We start from the raw sequence: 18,695 nt of genomic DNA on the forward strand, positions 1-18,695 counted from the left end.
TATCCCTATTGTCGAAACGAGAGCGACTTCCCACGTCCTGCGGTGCTATTGTGTGCATGATTCTGTGTATTAGATAATCGCACTTTGAACGCTCCGGGTACCGGTTAAGAGATTATACCGAAACCGGAGCTCCCACCCGCGTTCCAGCCACTGAATGGCGCTGGGAAAACCACCGATGCTTCCGATAAGATAGACAGCCCACTTGGGAGGCGACACGGCTCGACGAGATTATGTTTATTAAATCCCATCCTAACATTGCTGCTTCCTGTCTGGTTTGACTGTCAAGCGGCGTACGTACGGCGACTGATTCGCGTAAGTGAAGGAACGCTCCACACTTCGGGAATCATGAATGGAGCAGTTCCGGTTTTGGCATCCTGTGCGTGGGAATCCCGAGCGCGTGGGGGGCTCGGAAACGGTGCGTTTCTTGACACTTCACTTTCATCAATCAACTTTATTGATTTATGCACATTATAAAGCTTTCCTTCGAAAACCAAATTTTACATTAGAAATGGTATCGTGATGAATGATGCAAATTGATGTGAAGAATATTATGGGTATATGTCATTGGTAATCCATCGAATTTCTTAATAGTATGAACAAAAATATTTGTTCGAACAATTAAATTAAGGCACAAATTTGGAAGCGGTTATTATTCGATTACTCAACACTCGTTTTCGAAACATCCTCATCTCCAAACTCAAATACGGAACAGCAAAAAAAAATGATATTCTTTCACCCGGAAACAAATTATTTGTCGATTTTTTTGTTGACCAAGCAACAAAATAAATCGATATCACAATTCAATATATGCAAATTGAATTAAAAACATCCAACCAAAGCAGCTTTCAAAACAATCGAAAACGACCATCCGCTTGCCATCAAGCGCAGCGATAATCATTTTTTACCGTGATGTTCCGGGGCCAGTTTCATCAACATCTACTCCATTATCCACAAACTGCCAATCACTTCTGTTCTGACGCAACCCATTTTGGGCACTCCATTAATAATCCTGCGTATAGTTTTTGTCCTTTCCGCTTCGTAGCCAAACAAAAAAAAAGTAGCATACGCACATATTTACTGGAATAGAATCTTCGCCCTCGCCAGCCTGACACTAGCAGCGGGTGAAAACGGATTCCGATTTTACGAAGCGGTTGGGTTTTTCATTTTATCCTATTTTACAGTGTACGCAACATACTGAAAAATCGCATCCCATCATGATGTCAGAGTAGATTTTGATTGATTTTTTTAATACTGTGACCGTGGCAATTCCGAAGGATAACTGCTGCTAATGTTTCACGGACTGGGCGACCTGCTACGCTAGAGTTAGTTATACACACAGACAATCAGAGGGTGAACCGAGAGGTTGGTGATCGTGTTTCGGTGATTGAAAAAGTTCCCCATTGACATCGGGGTTGTGGAAACCGATTGATGAAGCCCTCAAAGTGGTCCACAGAATGTAGCTTTCATCCACAAATGCCACAAATACCCAGAACCGACGGGCTGCCGTTGAAGGCAGAGAGAAATACGAACAGTAAAAAAAAATATCCATTGACAAACGGGGACCAAATTTAGGCGGGCACGTGTCATCGCGGACCTGGGAATGGCTTAGAAAAGTTTTTCTGTCCACAAAATCTTTCGTCGATTAATCATAGACTGGTTTTTTACTGCTGATAACTTTTCTGCTGAACTGTCATTCGGTTTCGGCGAGATACATTAAAAAAAATATTTTGTTCGATGGAATTCAACACTAGACGAAAAAATAAATTAAATTTGTCAACGGAATAACAGCTAACTTCTTGCTTGGGGGTATCTTATACAGGTGTTGATTCGAAAAATTGTGTGAGTAGATTGTTATAAGCGTTTCCAGATTGTTTCATTTAATAAACTACAAAGCCTTATGGGGTTGATCGAACTATTGACGTAGGACTACAAAACTATAGTCAAAATATTTGCTAAAATTAGTTTTGAAGATTTAGGCAGCAGTTTTTTTTTGTTTTTCATGTAAAGTTTTGAACATTTTCTATACTCTGGAAAAAATCGTTTAGTTCGCAGGTGTTGGTGATAGGATAGGATGAATACATCATCAAAATTCAAATCCAGCGCTTCATGATAGAGGTCATCCTGCATTTGAATTTGAAGGATCAGTCTGTATGTGTATGTGTGTATCTATGTAAAAAACTACAAGGATCAGCCCCATGGGATTGTTAGAGCTATTGATGTGGAATAAGGCAATCAAATTTCTAATGATCTATATTTTCAATCAAACAGTTCAATCAATAGCCATGCTTTTGAATGCACGATTGCATGAGAGTCTCCTTCGATTGATCTGTTACACGGTTTTTTTTATATATGCGTTTGTTACGCAGCTTTTCTATGAGGATTTCTTAAACATAGCGGTTTTTTATGCGGATTTTCGAAGTCATGTAGTTTTTTGTACGTGATAGGTATCTTCCACGTAAAAAAGGCGGGTGGGTAATGTCAAAGACATAACTGGATGTCGTGAATACAAAAACAACTGACATGTTCCTTAACACTTCCGAATATCAATTAGTTGATCAATTGTATGAATTATGCAAGCATTCCCCTTTTCCAATTTTTGTTGAGAGATTTGTTTTTACCTGATTTCGTTTGTAGCTTTTTCACAAATGGGCGGTCCTAACGGCTAAAAAAAATAGCCGCATACAGAATTTTAATATCAATTATTTCATTTCAGATTTGCATAATTTATTGAAAGAAACTATCAATATGCTGTAGGGATTCGTTTCTAGCATTCAGAAGGGTCGAATTGCGTAATTCTCTACGGCATTAAACTCTGGAACATTTTTCACAAAAACAAAGAAAGAACTTGATCTCGATTACTGTGAATTTCACACAGCGAAAAGTGCACAAATCTAACCAAACTGTTCTAGATTTGCACTAAACTGAGGATATTTCCTTTCGATTTGCGAACAACAAACCCTAATAGTTCTTTAAAAAAACTTTTAGAGCCATAAGAACGGCTGATTTTGTGTAATGCTCTCCGCCGTTGCTTTTTCGCCAATGCAAATGACTGGCAGCTGTGACGTAATCGCTTTGGTCGGAAGCGAAACTAGCTTTGCAAACGACACAAAATACATCTGCTCGCAGTGGCGATTGAATCCAAACTGATCCAATTTTTGTTGAGAGGCTTATTTTTAACTTATTTCGTTTGTAGCTTTTTCACTAATGGGCGGTCCTAACGGCTATAAAAATAGCAACATATGGAATTTTAATTTCGATATTTCATTTCGTATTTACATTTCATTGAATGAAACTATCCGGATGCTGTACGGGATTCATTCCTGCCTTTCAGAAGGACCAAATTGTGGAACTCAAATGAGACAGGTTTTTCAATAGTGTACTATTGAAATACTTCAATGCTTTTTCTTTACATGCTTAAGTTGAAAATTTTCGATTTTATTGGTAATTAGATTATATAAAACCTTTCACAGATCACTGAGCTATGAGCTTTAAAAATACGAGAAAGGCAAACGCGCCTTATGAATTATCCTTTTTGATACTCGTTTATACCAAACATTTCAAAAAAGTTAAATTTTGAATTATTTGAGATTATGTCACACAACTGACTATTTTATCATAAAATTGTGATCATATTTCCGATGGCATGTAGCAAAAATTATGTTGATTCGTTAGATTCAACAAGAGATATTCACGATCAAAAACTTATCACTCTCTCAGAGAGTAAATTTTGAAAAGGCACTCCATAGTAAAGTAAGCCGTATTCACGACAAAAGACCTCAGTGCACTTAGAACTAAGATCGAACACGCGAACCTATACTCTTTTTGCCTTGATTTGTGTTTGTCTTGTATCCGACGAAATTACATCAATAGCCTAAGTATATGCAATTATACCTACGCGCATCGGATTTTATAGCGTTAAGTTTTCTACCTTTACTACCATTCTGCGATTTTGATAATCAATGAAGTTCGTGTTATTAGATTAGAATAGAAATTAATACCTAGCACTTAAAATATACATTGGGATACTTGCAGGTTTCTCAGGTGAAAACGAGATAACAAAGCATTTCATCCAAATTCACAAGACACAAGATCAAAGCAAACCAATAAAAGCTTCAAATCGTTTTATAACGCGTTGTGTCTTGTTGTCTAGCAACTAGCTTCCTCTGATATGTTACAGGTGACACTGAAACCACAAACCACTCCAAGAAACTGGCAACTATGGTGATAAACTGGTTGCACTGTTGAGTTTCCATCATCACATTTCTAACACAAATGTCAAACCGTGAGAACCTTTCGATTCGTTAGCTCATTTGTATATATTCAGATTTTATGGTACACAAAATATTTTGTTTGTTCTCTCGTGTATTTAAATTAATAGCGAGAGGAAAGTTTACAGCAGATATGAATTATAGCAGTTAAATGGGATTTACAATGTATACTTTTCGCGTTGGAAGTAAAAGTAGCTCGGAAAGCTCGGAATTCCAGGTGTAGACAGTAGATTTCCGACGTTCCATTATGTACTACGAAAAAGATTGCATAAATGTTAAAAAATCAACATCTACGATTGACGAGTATATGGAAGAAATGAGCATGATGACTTGGCTCTAGATGCCCATTCTTCGTGCTTTTCCTTTTTTTGTTTTGCTTATCTTGTTGGTTATTTTCAACAATTGTCTTTTTATATTATGGTATCGAAATGAGTGACAATGTTGACATTTGATTCTGCCCTACTCATGGCACACTTTAATCGAAATGATAACAATGCAATTAATCTTGCGCTGCACCAAGCGGTGAGTCCGGTCATTTTAGAAAGTACCGGGTACGAACCATATTTTTCTAAATTATTGTAGGCACATACATGTCTTTATTATTTATCTTTGCTGAAACTTCGTATGCTTCTCAACAGCTTCGCTTTTGCATCAATTGACCAATCACAGCGATGCTTCCCAGCTGATGGATCGCTTACTTTTTCAAAACCATCGTCTCCGTAAGGGAAATCCAGTGGGCCAGCATTGCGTCTCAGATTTTCAGCTGACAAAATACGACAAGGCCCACTATTAATCGAAATTTCAATCGTATATAATCGAAAATACGTGGCTTGACACATTCAAATCGAAACTTAGAAATATTTCCAATCAGATGGTGAGATAATATCAAAGATAAATAATAAAGACATGTATGTGCTTACAAATATTTAAAAAAAATCTGGTCCGTTCCCGGTACCGTCCAAAATGACCGCACTCACCGCTTGGTGGAGCGCGAGATTAATTGCATTGTTATCATTTCGACCAAAGTGTGCCATGAAATCTCAATATATACAAATGAGCTAACGTATCGAAAGGGTTCTCACGGTTTGACATTTGCATTATGAATGCGATGATGGGAACTCAGCAGTGCAACCAATTTATCACCATTGGTGCCAGTTTCACGGAGGACCGCAGATGTGCGCCAAAAAAAGATCGTGACTGTCATGTCTGGAAATTCGTTTGTGATAATATTAATAATTGATACAAAATTGATTGAGCTATAAGTGTTAAAAACCTTATCACATTTCTTCGTGTATTTTTCCTTGAGTTTTAATTTGCACCCCTATATAGAAAGTAAAGATGTGTTCCATATAAAAAACAGGCACTCACTTTTCTCGGAGATGGCTAAGACGATTTTCACAAACTTATGGCGTTTTTCATTGAAAAACACTGGTGGCGTAGATTGCTCTGGTTTTGCACTTTCGATCAACAATCGCAAGGAAACACCGTCAGAATGTTGCATTTCTGCTCATTTCTGTTTTTCAATGAAAAACGGCATTAACCCTCCGTCTGACTGATGGGTCCAGCGAGACCTTTTTTCGTTTTTCACCAATCAATTTTAGATATTTAAAATTTGTCTATCGACTTGAGGTTTCAGGTAGATTCCTAAAATTTTGTTGGATATCGATCAATTCAATTTGCAATATAGACAGTGCCCTCGAAAGGAACGAAAAACAGCTGGTTTGAAACATTAACCTCGGTCTGACTGATGGTATCTGGCTGGACCCCATATATTTTGTATAGAAAGATATATAATATAACTAGCTGACCCGTCGAACTTCGTCTCTTCCAAAAATCACTTGTTCGAATTTATGTTTTCGGACAGCCGAATTAGTAAACGACTAAGTGGTTATCGTTTGTCTCCATTATTTTTCTGATTACTTAACCTACAACCAACGGAATTTGACACACGTTCGCCTTAGCTCAAAAATGGAATATCACCAAAAATTAATGTGAAAATGTGAAATACTTCTGTTAAGAAAAAAATGAGTAAACGCACAGATTGTCATCCCATCCTTTGAGAAAATATAGAATCTCTCTCTAATGGCTTTCTCTTCCAGATGTGATTCTTGCTTTCGGTAATGAATAAAAAAGCTTACTAACCAGAATTTTGTATTAATAAACTTAAAACATACATACAAAGCATTCTGAACGGTCCGCTTTAAAGAATAACTCATACTTGAATGTTCGCCCGACGCAACAGAATAATCTTTGAAAAAGTTCCTTGTACAGTTTTTCAGCAGCGAGAAAATTTTCTCAGAACTTGTTCTGTATATTTAAGTTGCCAAAAAGTGCCACGCGTACTTTAGGGCTTTAATGAGGTGGATATTGTTCAGGTGCCAGGCCCGTGCGCAGGGGGGATTTTTAGAGGTTTTAACAACTACATCCACACCCCTACCCCACCCCTCTCTCCAACAAATGGAAGATTTTTCAACATTAGGTTCCATGAACAATAGAGTACCTATTATATAAAAGTGCAAATAACTTGACTTTTCCTTCAAATTTGTTCGCCTTCCCCACCCTTGAATCTCCATCCTCCTTTAACCCCTCCCCCCCCCTTCTTGAGCACCTGCCCAGTTTGATATTAGCGCTTCTACAGAACAATCTCTTTATTGATTCAATCGAAAAATTTCTGATTTGTTAAACTCGCGCTCACGATGACCAATATTATTATTCTAACTCCATTACACACAATCCATAAACTGGTAAACGATATCAGAACTTTTTCTCCAGCCTAAAGCGGTTTTCTATAGCAGTCATATGCATTGCGTTATTGAGTCATTTGGCAAGCAAATATCCAATTGAGCACGTGACTCGAAATGACGAATCATATCCATCGAGTATGCATGTGAAATCTTCACAGAAAAGAACGCGTTGCGCGCCAAAAGATTTTCTAACGATTCTTTTCTTCGACGACCAAACACTTATGCAACTCGTTGCGCGCCAAACATCAATCGTAGATCTAGCAATCATTGACGGCGCTTCGAAGGCGAGCCGAAACCATCCATTATAAAAATCGCCACACGAAAATTTTTCAACTTCTTTGTATAGACGCCAAACAAAAACTAATCGTACGATATGCGTCAAAATTTGACAGAATGTGTTTAAAAGTGTTGCCAACGTTGAGAGAATAAAAGTTTACCGATTGGACAAGCGCGGGAATTTTAAAATGAAAATTTCGGTTCTTTTTTGATCATAAGGTAAATGGAGCGTCCCAGTTCACGCAAATTTACGGGGAAGAACATTTAAAATCTAAAATTTCATGACATGGAATTCATTGAAATAAAAAAGAATTAATACTGATAGCAACCGCCGCAACTTGAACTGAGAATCATTGGATCGCAAAAAACGTGTGTTAATCGATTGAGCCACAGAAGCACACATTTGCTTGGCTGGTGAAAAGTGCATTTAAGTTCATAAAGTCACACCTCCTAGCAGAATGCAAGTTATAGCCGAAACCAGTAAAATTCAAGCTAATCTAACATTAAGCCATCACAAATGAAATTTTCCGTCATTTGATAAATTAGGTCATTATGAATTACATCGTATGATTCAAATTCAAATTATTTTTGGTGTGTAGTATAACGATATTAACGATCCCTTTGCAGGCTGATTCCACATACTTGCCCAGCTATGACCTTTGAAAGATGTGACATTTGTGAGAACCAGTTGAAAATTCTTTAAAGTCAGATGGATATTCCGGGTATGTGTCTGAATTTCATTTACAATTTTCATCATTTCATATATTTTTTTAAGGCATTTTTTGGTACTGAACTGGTAAAAGTGAGGCGTCATTTATGAAAACAAAACCGAAACCTCTTTGAATTTTCGATCAAATAAATAATCAGAATCGACATGAAATTCTCCCAAGCGTTTACATAAATGCTGGGTAGATTTTGATAGATCGTCTAAAAGATAGATTACTAAACGCGTTGTAATCTATTCAACTGTCGAACTAATTAACGAACGGTAAGTTGTTGGAAATTTGGGACATATATACCGAATTTTGAAAAATTTCCCAAACTTATTATTAAAAGTTTTGCAACCATTTGGCATTCTTTAATCCAGAGTGATGATTGATTTTTTCATTGAGAAATATATTCATTTTATTGAATTGTTTTACGTTCCGCATTTACAATTTGCTATTTACAACGTATTTTTTTGTACCAAAGTTCTTTGTCCATCCCGACGTCTCAGGCGAAAACGAATTTACGACATTATGGTCGTAAATACGTTTTCGCCTGAGATGGCAGGATAGACAAAGCACTTGGTGTAAAAAGTGCGTTATAAATTCAAATGACTTTACGTCTGCTAAGCGGGTTATGTTGATTCGCGAGCTGAATGCGAAACGTAAAACAGTGCAAAACAGTCATGTGCACTTTAGCACAAACCCACGAGGTACCGAAGCTTAAATGATTTCATTAAAGCACAAAGCAAAATGTTTCAGCACCATAGTTTTTGAAAGCCATTGCACTTATTATTGAAGATAATTTCGACCGGAAAAGACGACATAGGTGACGCAGTTCGATAAAAAGCGAATATTAATAATTGAGGAATAGAAGTGGTGTCAAATCCTCGTCAATCGATTTATATCGGTATTTAAGTACTTCTTATAAAAGCTTCACATCCAAAGAGCCGCTGGTTGCCCCTGTGCTAAACCGATCGAATTTAGATTCAAGTAACTATCTACAAGTAACCCATTGAATGCGGTTGAATTTCATCCGGAACCGACCTCCTATTCCGAAAGGGAAGTTAAAAATTTTCTTATCATCATATAACTGACGACACAAATCAGTACGAAATTTCCAAAACAGATTTTCTAACTATTTGAACTTCGGAGTCTTGCTGATTGATGGTTGTAAATCTTACTACGACTATGACGGTTCCGGAAACAGACTGTTAAAAACTCGTACCGTTTGCTCATGGAATGTTTATGAGAAAGTTTTCAAAAATTCTTCACGAAAATTTGTAAATAATATTCTCCGAATGTAATACTTTGATATACCATTAGCATCGATTTTGACTGTGTCGTCACAAAAAAAAATTGCTAAAACAATCCGTGTTCGTACGAATAAACCTTATCCGGTCCACTTTAATGCAAATTTCATTAAACTTCATCATTACAATGTCTAGCGTGTTATCTTTTTGAGTTCGTCTCTTGCTGAACTGAGAGTTCTATCCTCGGTAGCTCATCATAATGAATTTCATTCTTTTTAATCGTCATCAGTGCGTAAGAAATCTGAATAATAAATTGGAATACTCCAGCTTTTTTCAAATGTCATCTGTAGACTTCATGAAGTACTATAAATCACGTGTAAATATGTAATATTTTTCTCTCTGATGAAACTCGTGGTGCCTCGCAAAACAACCTTCAATATTTTAAGAAAATTACTTAATGGCTTTCAATCTGCTCACAGAATCTTTACAAAGATTAGGCAACAATGCTACCGTAACTAGCTACCGTGGAAAGACATTTAATGTCCTTTTCTCTAGCATAGCCCATCAGCTCAGAACACCAATTATCGTTGTAAAAGGAAACCACAATAAAGGCACCGAACAGGGTGGCAACATCTGCTGCAGAATTTCGATTTCATTATACTTTACGGAAGCTTTTGTACTTTCAGCGGGAAAGACTGTATAATGCTCTTCAATCTAATCAGAACCATTACGCTTTCTTGCTTTCTTACGAAACCATAATGCCTTTTAATAAACTAGCAAAACACCGAAGCGAATTGACCACTTGATCAATTCAGAACCACGCACACATTTACATAGCTTTCTTGATGTCTTACTGTGGGCTATCAGCGAGAAGAATCTTTTGAGTGCTTTACTTTCTAGGTATTTTCAAGCTTTTGCCGCCAACAATTTTCTGTTTCATTAAAGGTAGAGTTTTAATGTTCCGCACCTGTGCTGCGAAAATGAGTCAAAGAAAAACTCGGTCATCACGCTGCATACGGAGTACATTTGAAGAATGAAAGTGATGGATTTTATTGCAATACGGGAAGGGTATTTGTGCCTTCGTTGTTATGTTTATTTGTTGAAAGCAGCTGTTCGCTAAATATAATGTTCAAATGAAATTGTGTTGGCAGTAAACATTGCCGCATTTTTTCCAAAAATCTGTAAAAAGTGCAGAAGTTCAAGAATATTCATAAGTTTTGTTTTTAAGTGATGATGTGGTAAGGGCTGTATCGTTAACCCTAGAATGCTTTCTCTGAATACATTTGTACCTCATCAAAACGAAGGTAGAAAGGGAATTTTGACGTAATTCAGGGACTTATTTTACCAAAAGTTAAATATTTTTTAGTAAAATTGAGCAAAATCAAATACTGTTATAACAAATCTGTATAAAATGTTCAAAACGACGTATGTAACAATGAGAGATTCTCTTTGTTTAATTTCTCTTTCGATTATTGCGAAATATTCCTGCTTTTTTCGGTAATTTCTCCAGAGCAGATTAAAAGATGATAGCTTTAGTTATTATTATCGGTAAATAATTGGAGAGAAGGATTGCTAAAGAGTATTGAAAAATGGTTTTTGAATGATACAGTACCGTTTTCGCATGGCTATAACAGAAATATTGAACAATTTTTTAACTATTTTTGCTTCTTTGAACCGAATATCCGATTTTATCACAGTTCGTTGATTAAATGTCGCATAAGCTGTAAAATAATATTTCGACTGTACTAATGAGATGACCAATGGCCCTACATTGAAATTTAGTCACTTTAGAGAGACTCCAATTCTGGGGAACAAATGCGCCCCCAAGAAAGCGTTTACGCATTGAAAAAATCACAAGTGCATTCGATAGTTAATAATGAGTGCACCTTCGAGGTTTTGTGCATAAAAGATTTTGAATTACTACCTTGATCAAAAAGTTCCCGGAATTTATTCAGAAAGTTAAATCGCATTTTATTTGAAATAACGCGATTTAATTTACGAGATGATTGCGTAAAAAAGGTTTTTGCATAATGAAGGAATTCTACGAATCAATTTATATACATATACAACTCAATCTAATATGCTTCAGGAAATTGATGTATATTAATGCTTAGGTTCAAAGAATCAAAATACGATCGTGGACATCCAAGAATTATCTGGAAAGCAAATATTGTATATAATCACTTCTATGTGACTATTGAGTGCGGTATGTACTCGTAGTACTATTAACAGAAAATTGACATACTTTGATAAGATCTGTAGAAAAACTTGCACATCCAAAACCTTCTCTGGAAAGACCTTAATGTCTACCAACGTAACCGTAACAGTGTAGCAAAATGCATTAGCGATCTTATCGTTCTCGGTCCATATTCGTGATGCCACATGCGACCAATAGGACCTATAGTCTGTTACATAAGAGCGTGGTCTTTGTTGTGTGAAAATGAAAAGACTTAACATAAAAATACTTTTGAATATTGTTTTATTAGATCAAAAACTTGCATGCAAATACATTAATAGCAAGTCCAATCCCCTTCAGCGTTAATAATGGCGTGACACTTTCGAGGCATACTTTGAGCGAGATTTTGCGCGTACTCTTCTGAAAACGACCTCCAAATTTGTGAATTCGGCTGTTTCAAATTGTGTGGTCGGTTTATCCCAAGCTCCAGCTTCATTTGAGCCCAAACGTTCTTAATTGGATTGGCATCGGGCGACTGAGTGGGCCAATCAAAGGTCGACACCATTTTGCTCCTTTGCCCATTCAAAATGTTTTATTTGCGATCAAATGTCTGCGCACAGTTCCGTACGATATATTCAAACCTTTTTTAATCAACTTTTAAGCACCTTCGCGTAAAGTTATTGTCGGATTCTTCAAACACAGGTCACAAATCACTGTTTCACAATACACCGACGGAGCCGCGATTTGGAAAGTCGTCGACATTTTTCACCTCTTTAAAACGATTCACCCACTTACCCAAAAACTGTTTCGGCTTTTGCATGTATTTCGAAGCGGCAGCTTGGATCATTTTGGGACCTTTCGGGTGCGAGCACAAAAAAACTGCTTCGAAGCGCGTAGCGTACGCGGTACTCATTTTGGAAAAAGGCTCAAATCGAATTGAAAACTATAGTCAGCTGATTTATTCTCGCATTGCATCAAGGACACTACTGCCCTCTGTGGTAAAAAAATCTCACATCATTCCACTTTACCGATCAGGGGACGGGTATAGCGTGATGGGATAGTCGATGCCTTTCACGCAGCCTGCCTGGGTTCGATTTCCAACCCCGCACATAGGGTAAGAAAGATTTTCTGGTCCGAAGAGGCGAATGACCTAAGATGTTAAAGCCTCTATAATTGAAACAAAAAAAAAACTTTACCGATCGCAAGTAATCGTGACCACACTTTTATGTAACAGACTGTATGCCAGTGCATGATTCAATCCTCGAAACATTGGTTGTATTCACTATTCGGTATGGTCATCAGAGCCATCTGCGATTTTCCATAATCTCATCTCGGGTGCTGAAACGCGTTCCACGGAGCGTTTTCTTGAGTCGACCGAATATCAATCAGGTGAATTCGATGGTTGGTGAATGGTATTCGTTTCGTTTTTAGCCAAATGTTTACGGATAACGATGGTATTGTGTGACGGTATGTTATCGTGGTGCAAGATCCACGAGTCGCTTGCCCACAAATCTGGTCTTTTTCGATGAATTGCTTCACGCATGAGCCTCATAACACCCAAATAATACTTCTTATTAACGGTCTGGCCTTGTGGAAGGAATTCATGATACACAACACCCTTGTAATCAATGAAAACTGTAAGCATCGCCTTCTTTTTCGGCTGAAAATGACTCCAAATCACTAACAGACTCACGGCCTCTTCTGAAATGTTCGTGCCACTGATAAACGGCTGTTTTCTTCATAGTATCGTTACCGAAACACTCTTCTAACATTTGCAATGTCGTCGCACTACTGAAAGCGTTTTTAACGCAAAATTTAATGCAAACTCGTTGTTGCAAATTTAACTCCATTTAGAAAATTGTACAAAATCGAGAACACGCACAATCGCAGATGTAGTCAATACAGCGTAACTTTTACAAACGTCCAGGTATCCAGCTGAAAATTTGACAGAATATCAATGACAGATGTGGCAACATAAAAAAAATCTAATCGGATGACTGATCATACGATTGACTTGCAAATTTTCACACATTTAATTTAAATCTGATAACATAAATTTGATAACACCGAGAATGATATGCAGATGGCGCTTCAATCTGTTGACATAGCTTAATTTTGGGTGGTAAGTTCGCAGCAACCGATCGCTTGAACATTTTTTAGTTTCGCGAATCAGCATTATTTATTAGAAAACACTTTTAACTCTTCTCACCAACCAACTCACATTTGCCACAGATGCACTATCAATTAAACTCACTGTTTCGGCCAATTACTTTACCATAAATTGGTTGATTCACATTGAAATTAGACTTTTTTGAGAGCAACACTTGGGCACCGCATCGTACTCCCAGTGATGCCAACCCTCCTCATTCTTTGATCAGCAACTAACACAACCTACAAACTGAAACAATTTCGAGCCAAATGTAGAAGAATTCCCTGTATATTCAGCTGTTCTGATAAATTGAAGTGATTTCCGGTTTGGAGTACACGATAATTTTTTTTCGGTACATTCAGGAACGAAGATCCAGTACACTCAAAATCAATGTGTTTGGTCATCAACTAAGCAAATCTGATCAATTGAAGAATTCTACTGCTAGTTTGCTCAATTTTCCAGGGAGATGTATACAAACTAACACTATTGAAAATTAGATTTTTATACCTGTAATTCTGGAATCGGAAGTCGTATCCGAATGAAATTTGATAAGGTTCTACGAGATTGCAAAACTTTTTATTAGAACCTAAGCTTGTGAAAATTAATTAAGCGGTCTTCGAGAAAATCAAGTGGATCTTTTCTCGCATTTCACTCTGTTACTTCGGAACCGGAAAACGGATCAGGATGGAATCCAATAGCATTTGAATCTGAGTTAAGCTTACAAAAGACTTAAACACATGCGTTTTCTTAGTTTTTTAAACTGAATCGAATAATATACAAAACTTGACTGGCCTGGTTTCGGATATTTTTTACAAAGTCTAAGTGAATTCTATATCCCATCGCCATTCCCATGAAGAAAAAAGTTATGCAATCACTGTTCAATACTGACTTTTGAACCATGTTTCGGAGGGCCGAGTGTCATACAACATTCGAAGTAGTTCGCTAATAGTACAAAATTTTCTTGTGTATTTCACAAACATATGCACTTGATTTACTCGGGCCGGTTTTCACAAACTTAGATTCATATGATATGGCTTTTGGTCTCATAGAATGCCATTGCTTTTTTCATGAATCTGACTTATGGTTCTGCAGTTCGAAGGTAACATGTGCAAACCACCTGTTTTAATCCACCTATTGATGTAACTAGAGTAACTTGGATTCTCTCCGTGGTTGACTAGATGGCTTCAATCATATCTACTATACGACTTGCTTTCATCAGAATTAGTACTGCAAGTTCAAATACGCTCGTAATGTCCACCAGTGTTCATTAGGGAGGTCACTTGAGACCGCTAATATTTGTTCTATTCACCAAGGATCTTTGGTCTTTAAAAAATTTCAAGTCTCGACTCTGTAGTTATTCAAGAAGAATTGAACAATGGCGTTTGTTGCTTGATACAAGTTAATGTAAGATGATGAGCTTCAAGCGACTAAGTGTAGACTATATTCACGACTTAGGTGCGACCTTCGACAGGAAAGTCACTTTTCAGGCCATATCTCATTACGACTAAAGCGTTTCCAACGCGGGGATTTCTAAATCGTAATACCGCTGATTTTGATGATTTATACACATGTTAAAATAATGAAGCGTTATATTGGATCGTAATAACATTCATTTGCATCTTAGTTTGTCAAAATCGTTGTTGCCATACAAGAATGTATTGGAATAGCTTTCAGAACAGTTCTGAAGAGGTTCAATGATTTCCGCAACGTCACTCTTAATGACTTTTTAAAATTTATCACCTTACAATACCGAAGTACTGTAAGACCTTTCATTTGAATTTCAGTTTGTAAAAAATGGACCAGCAATATTTGTGAAATCATTTTAGAGTTTTCGAATACTATTTTCGATATCTCGGAACCGAATACTGGGGACCGGTATAACTAAAGGTATCTACAAATAAGACACATTTTTTAAATTTATTTTAAGGAAATCACAGATCTTAACATAGTCCCATCTTTAAAAAATCCTGTGTCAATCCACCTAGTGGTAAAATGATGTCTTTCTTATATTACTCATATTTTCATAAATATCATTAGACAATTCTTCCAAAATGAAATTATTTGAAGTTTTTTTATATCAACTAACATAAACTTTTCAATTTGTGTCCAATCTCCCGTTTTCTCGTTTGAAATATACAGCACACTTCACTTCCTAGCTCCGGAACTTAGTAGAAATCTATGGGCCACTGGACCTTTTATTTAAGTGGAAATTTGTGAAAATCGTCTCAGCTCTGAGAAAAGATACGACAGAAAAATGTTATATTACAATCGAGTGGAGAGTTGGCATCACTGAGAGTGTGATGCGGTGCCTTGGTGTTGCCCTCAAAAAAGCCTTATTTAAATGTGTATCAGGCAACTTATAGTGAAGTAATTGATCGAAACAATTATTTTGAGTGATAGTGCAACTGTGGCAAGTGTATTTTGATTAGTGAAAAGCGTTATTTATTGAACATTGCTGAATCGCGAAAATAAAAAATTTTTAAGCTTCTAAAACTGCGAATTTACGACACACAATTAAACGATGTCAACCGATGCGAATTTACCGCCCAAAATTAAACGACAACAACAGATCGAAGCGTCATCTGCATATCATTGTTGGCGTTATCAGATTTATGTTACACCCAAACTTTCATTTAAGTAATAATCGGGACTACGTAAATCGAATTATGACGTAAAAAAAGTTTGCGTTATTTGGAATTTTCAACGTAAAAATTTTTTTCATTATGTATATGTATTACTGGATATGTATAATATATTGGATAGTTATGGAACGAAAATTATCAGTATTGGCAGAAAAAGGATGTTCTAAGCAGTATCATTTTCCAAGATGGCGACTCCCGGTTTATTGATATTCCTTGAAAACCATTACAATATGGGTATTTTCGAAACGGGTTTGACAAGTAGATGTCGGAAAACGATGTTTGATGTGGTTTTGAATCCAAGATGGCGACTTCCGGTTTATTGATATTGTTTGAAACCCCTACAATATGGGTATTTTCGGAACGAGTTTGATGAGTATATGTCGGTAAACGATGTCTGAGATGGTTCTGAATTCCAAGATGACGATTTCCGGTTTATTGGTATTCCTTGAAAATGGCGGCTTCCGGCTATTCCTTGAAAACCCTTACAATTTGTGTCGATATTACTCGAGTTGCTCGAATACTTTCACAATGTGAATATTTTCAGAACGGGTCTCATTACTAGGTGCTTAGATTTTTGAAGCAGTAGCTTAATATCTGCTTCGAATCTAATTTATAGCCGGATTTAGTAGAAAAAGACTTAAGTACCAGTTAAATCAGTTTCAGATTTTCAAGACTGTTAAAGCTGTTGAACAAGTGCCCTAAATAGAGTGAAATTTTGGATATAAAGATCTGGAGCAGATGGCTACCCAAGTAGCACAATAAGTTGCTGTCCTGTATATTTCTACAGATTGTGCAATTTAACAAATTAGTTCATATTACTATTGTAGTAACTGTTGTGTTATGGAAAAAGCTCAATTTTTCTGTGTTGTACAACATATCTTTAAGTTCTTCCGTTGTCACGAACATTTATTCACAATTATTGTGCAACTGATACAAATACAAATAATTAAATCAGCGAAAAACAATTGCGAAACTCATGGGAACTACTACGTAATGTAAACAACTGCCCGTAACACAAACATGGAACTTTAAAAATATTCAGCACATAAACAAATGTTAATACTGCATATTGTAGAATTGATCTTTTATGTTTTAGTAAATAGAAAATCGACAACGATCTGCATTTTTATGGTAAAACATGTCTTCGTACGCCTGAAATTTTCAAGCGCCTTTGAGTGTACATGTTTTGATGATTGCACATCAATTTCTATGAAAATAACAATCTATTCTTTTCAATGAATATGATCGGAAGAGTGTTTAAAATATGTATAAAAAAGTTATCGAACATTCATACACCTTTTCAGACGATTTTAATCATATTGATGTTACAATTAATCTGTAAAATTTTGAATGAATTTTTCTTCAATATTTTCCAATATGGCATCGAGGGTAACAGTGTGTTGAAAAGAAAATGGTTCACCCAACGTAATGATTTATTTTACCAAAATAAAAGGAAATATAAACATGTAAATAATGAAAAGAGAAATTTTTGTTTTTTTTTTATCAAACTAGTTGACTTAAACAACAATACAATGGGATGGGAACCCGACATTTGTGATACGCACTGTAGGTATTATTTTGGTGAGCCCATGTGCTTTGCAAAAACAAGTTGCTCAAACGATAATATACAACTATGAGAGTAACTATGATGAACTTAACTTTTCGTTCAATATCTTTGAAAAGTGATGTCAGGTCTGCTCAATTTTTCGCGAGATGAAAACCGAATACAAATTGTCTGATTAGATTTTTGTTTTCATTGCGTATGTAATGCTGTATTTCTGAAACTTTTATGATAATATTCTCAAGTCAGCAAGTTTTTCGTTCATTTCAAGCAGATAAATCTGGTACAACTTATTTGCAAGTTTCGAATTGGTTTTCTAAAAATGAAGAAAAACTGCACACACTGACCTAAAATTTCATGAGGCAACCAATACAATGCGGACTTGGGAACAAAATAATTTTTACTGCGAGGTTTTCAGTTCGGCTTATCAGTTTTTGCCTTTCGGAGATCCTTGTTTTAGTTACTTGTTTCTACAGTTGTGGAATATCAATAAACCGGAAGTCGCCATCTTGGATTCAAAACCACCTCAAACATCGTTTTCCGACATCTACTTATCAAACCCGTTCCGAAAATACCCATATTGTAGTAATTTCCATGGAATATAAATGAGCCGGAAATAATTTTCATTGTATGAAAAAATCCTCGTTTACGTTATTTGGGATTTTGTTCATAAAAAGAATTACGTAAAAAGAGGTAACGTAAACAAAGTTAACGTGAATGGAGATTTGGGTGTACCAGATTTTTGGGGACTATGTGAAAATATACTATCAATCGTGTGATTCAAGCCGAAAATCTAAAATTGGTCTGCAGGAAACCCATCCGCGAGTGTTTATTTGATTTTATTTTCTCAGTAGTTGTGTGTCATCTCCCGTTATACAGGGGAAACAGAATATTGGTGAGATCGTTCTTTAGAGATATTTCA

This window comes from Malaya genurostris, chromosome 1 (genome assembly GCF_030247185.1).
Source record: "Malaya genurostris strain Urasoe2022 chromosome 1, Malgen_1.1, whole genome shotgun sequence".
Taxonomy (NCBI): domain Eukaryota; kingdom Metazoa; phylum Arthropoda; class Insecta; order Diptera; family Culicidae; genus Malaya; species Malaya genurostris.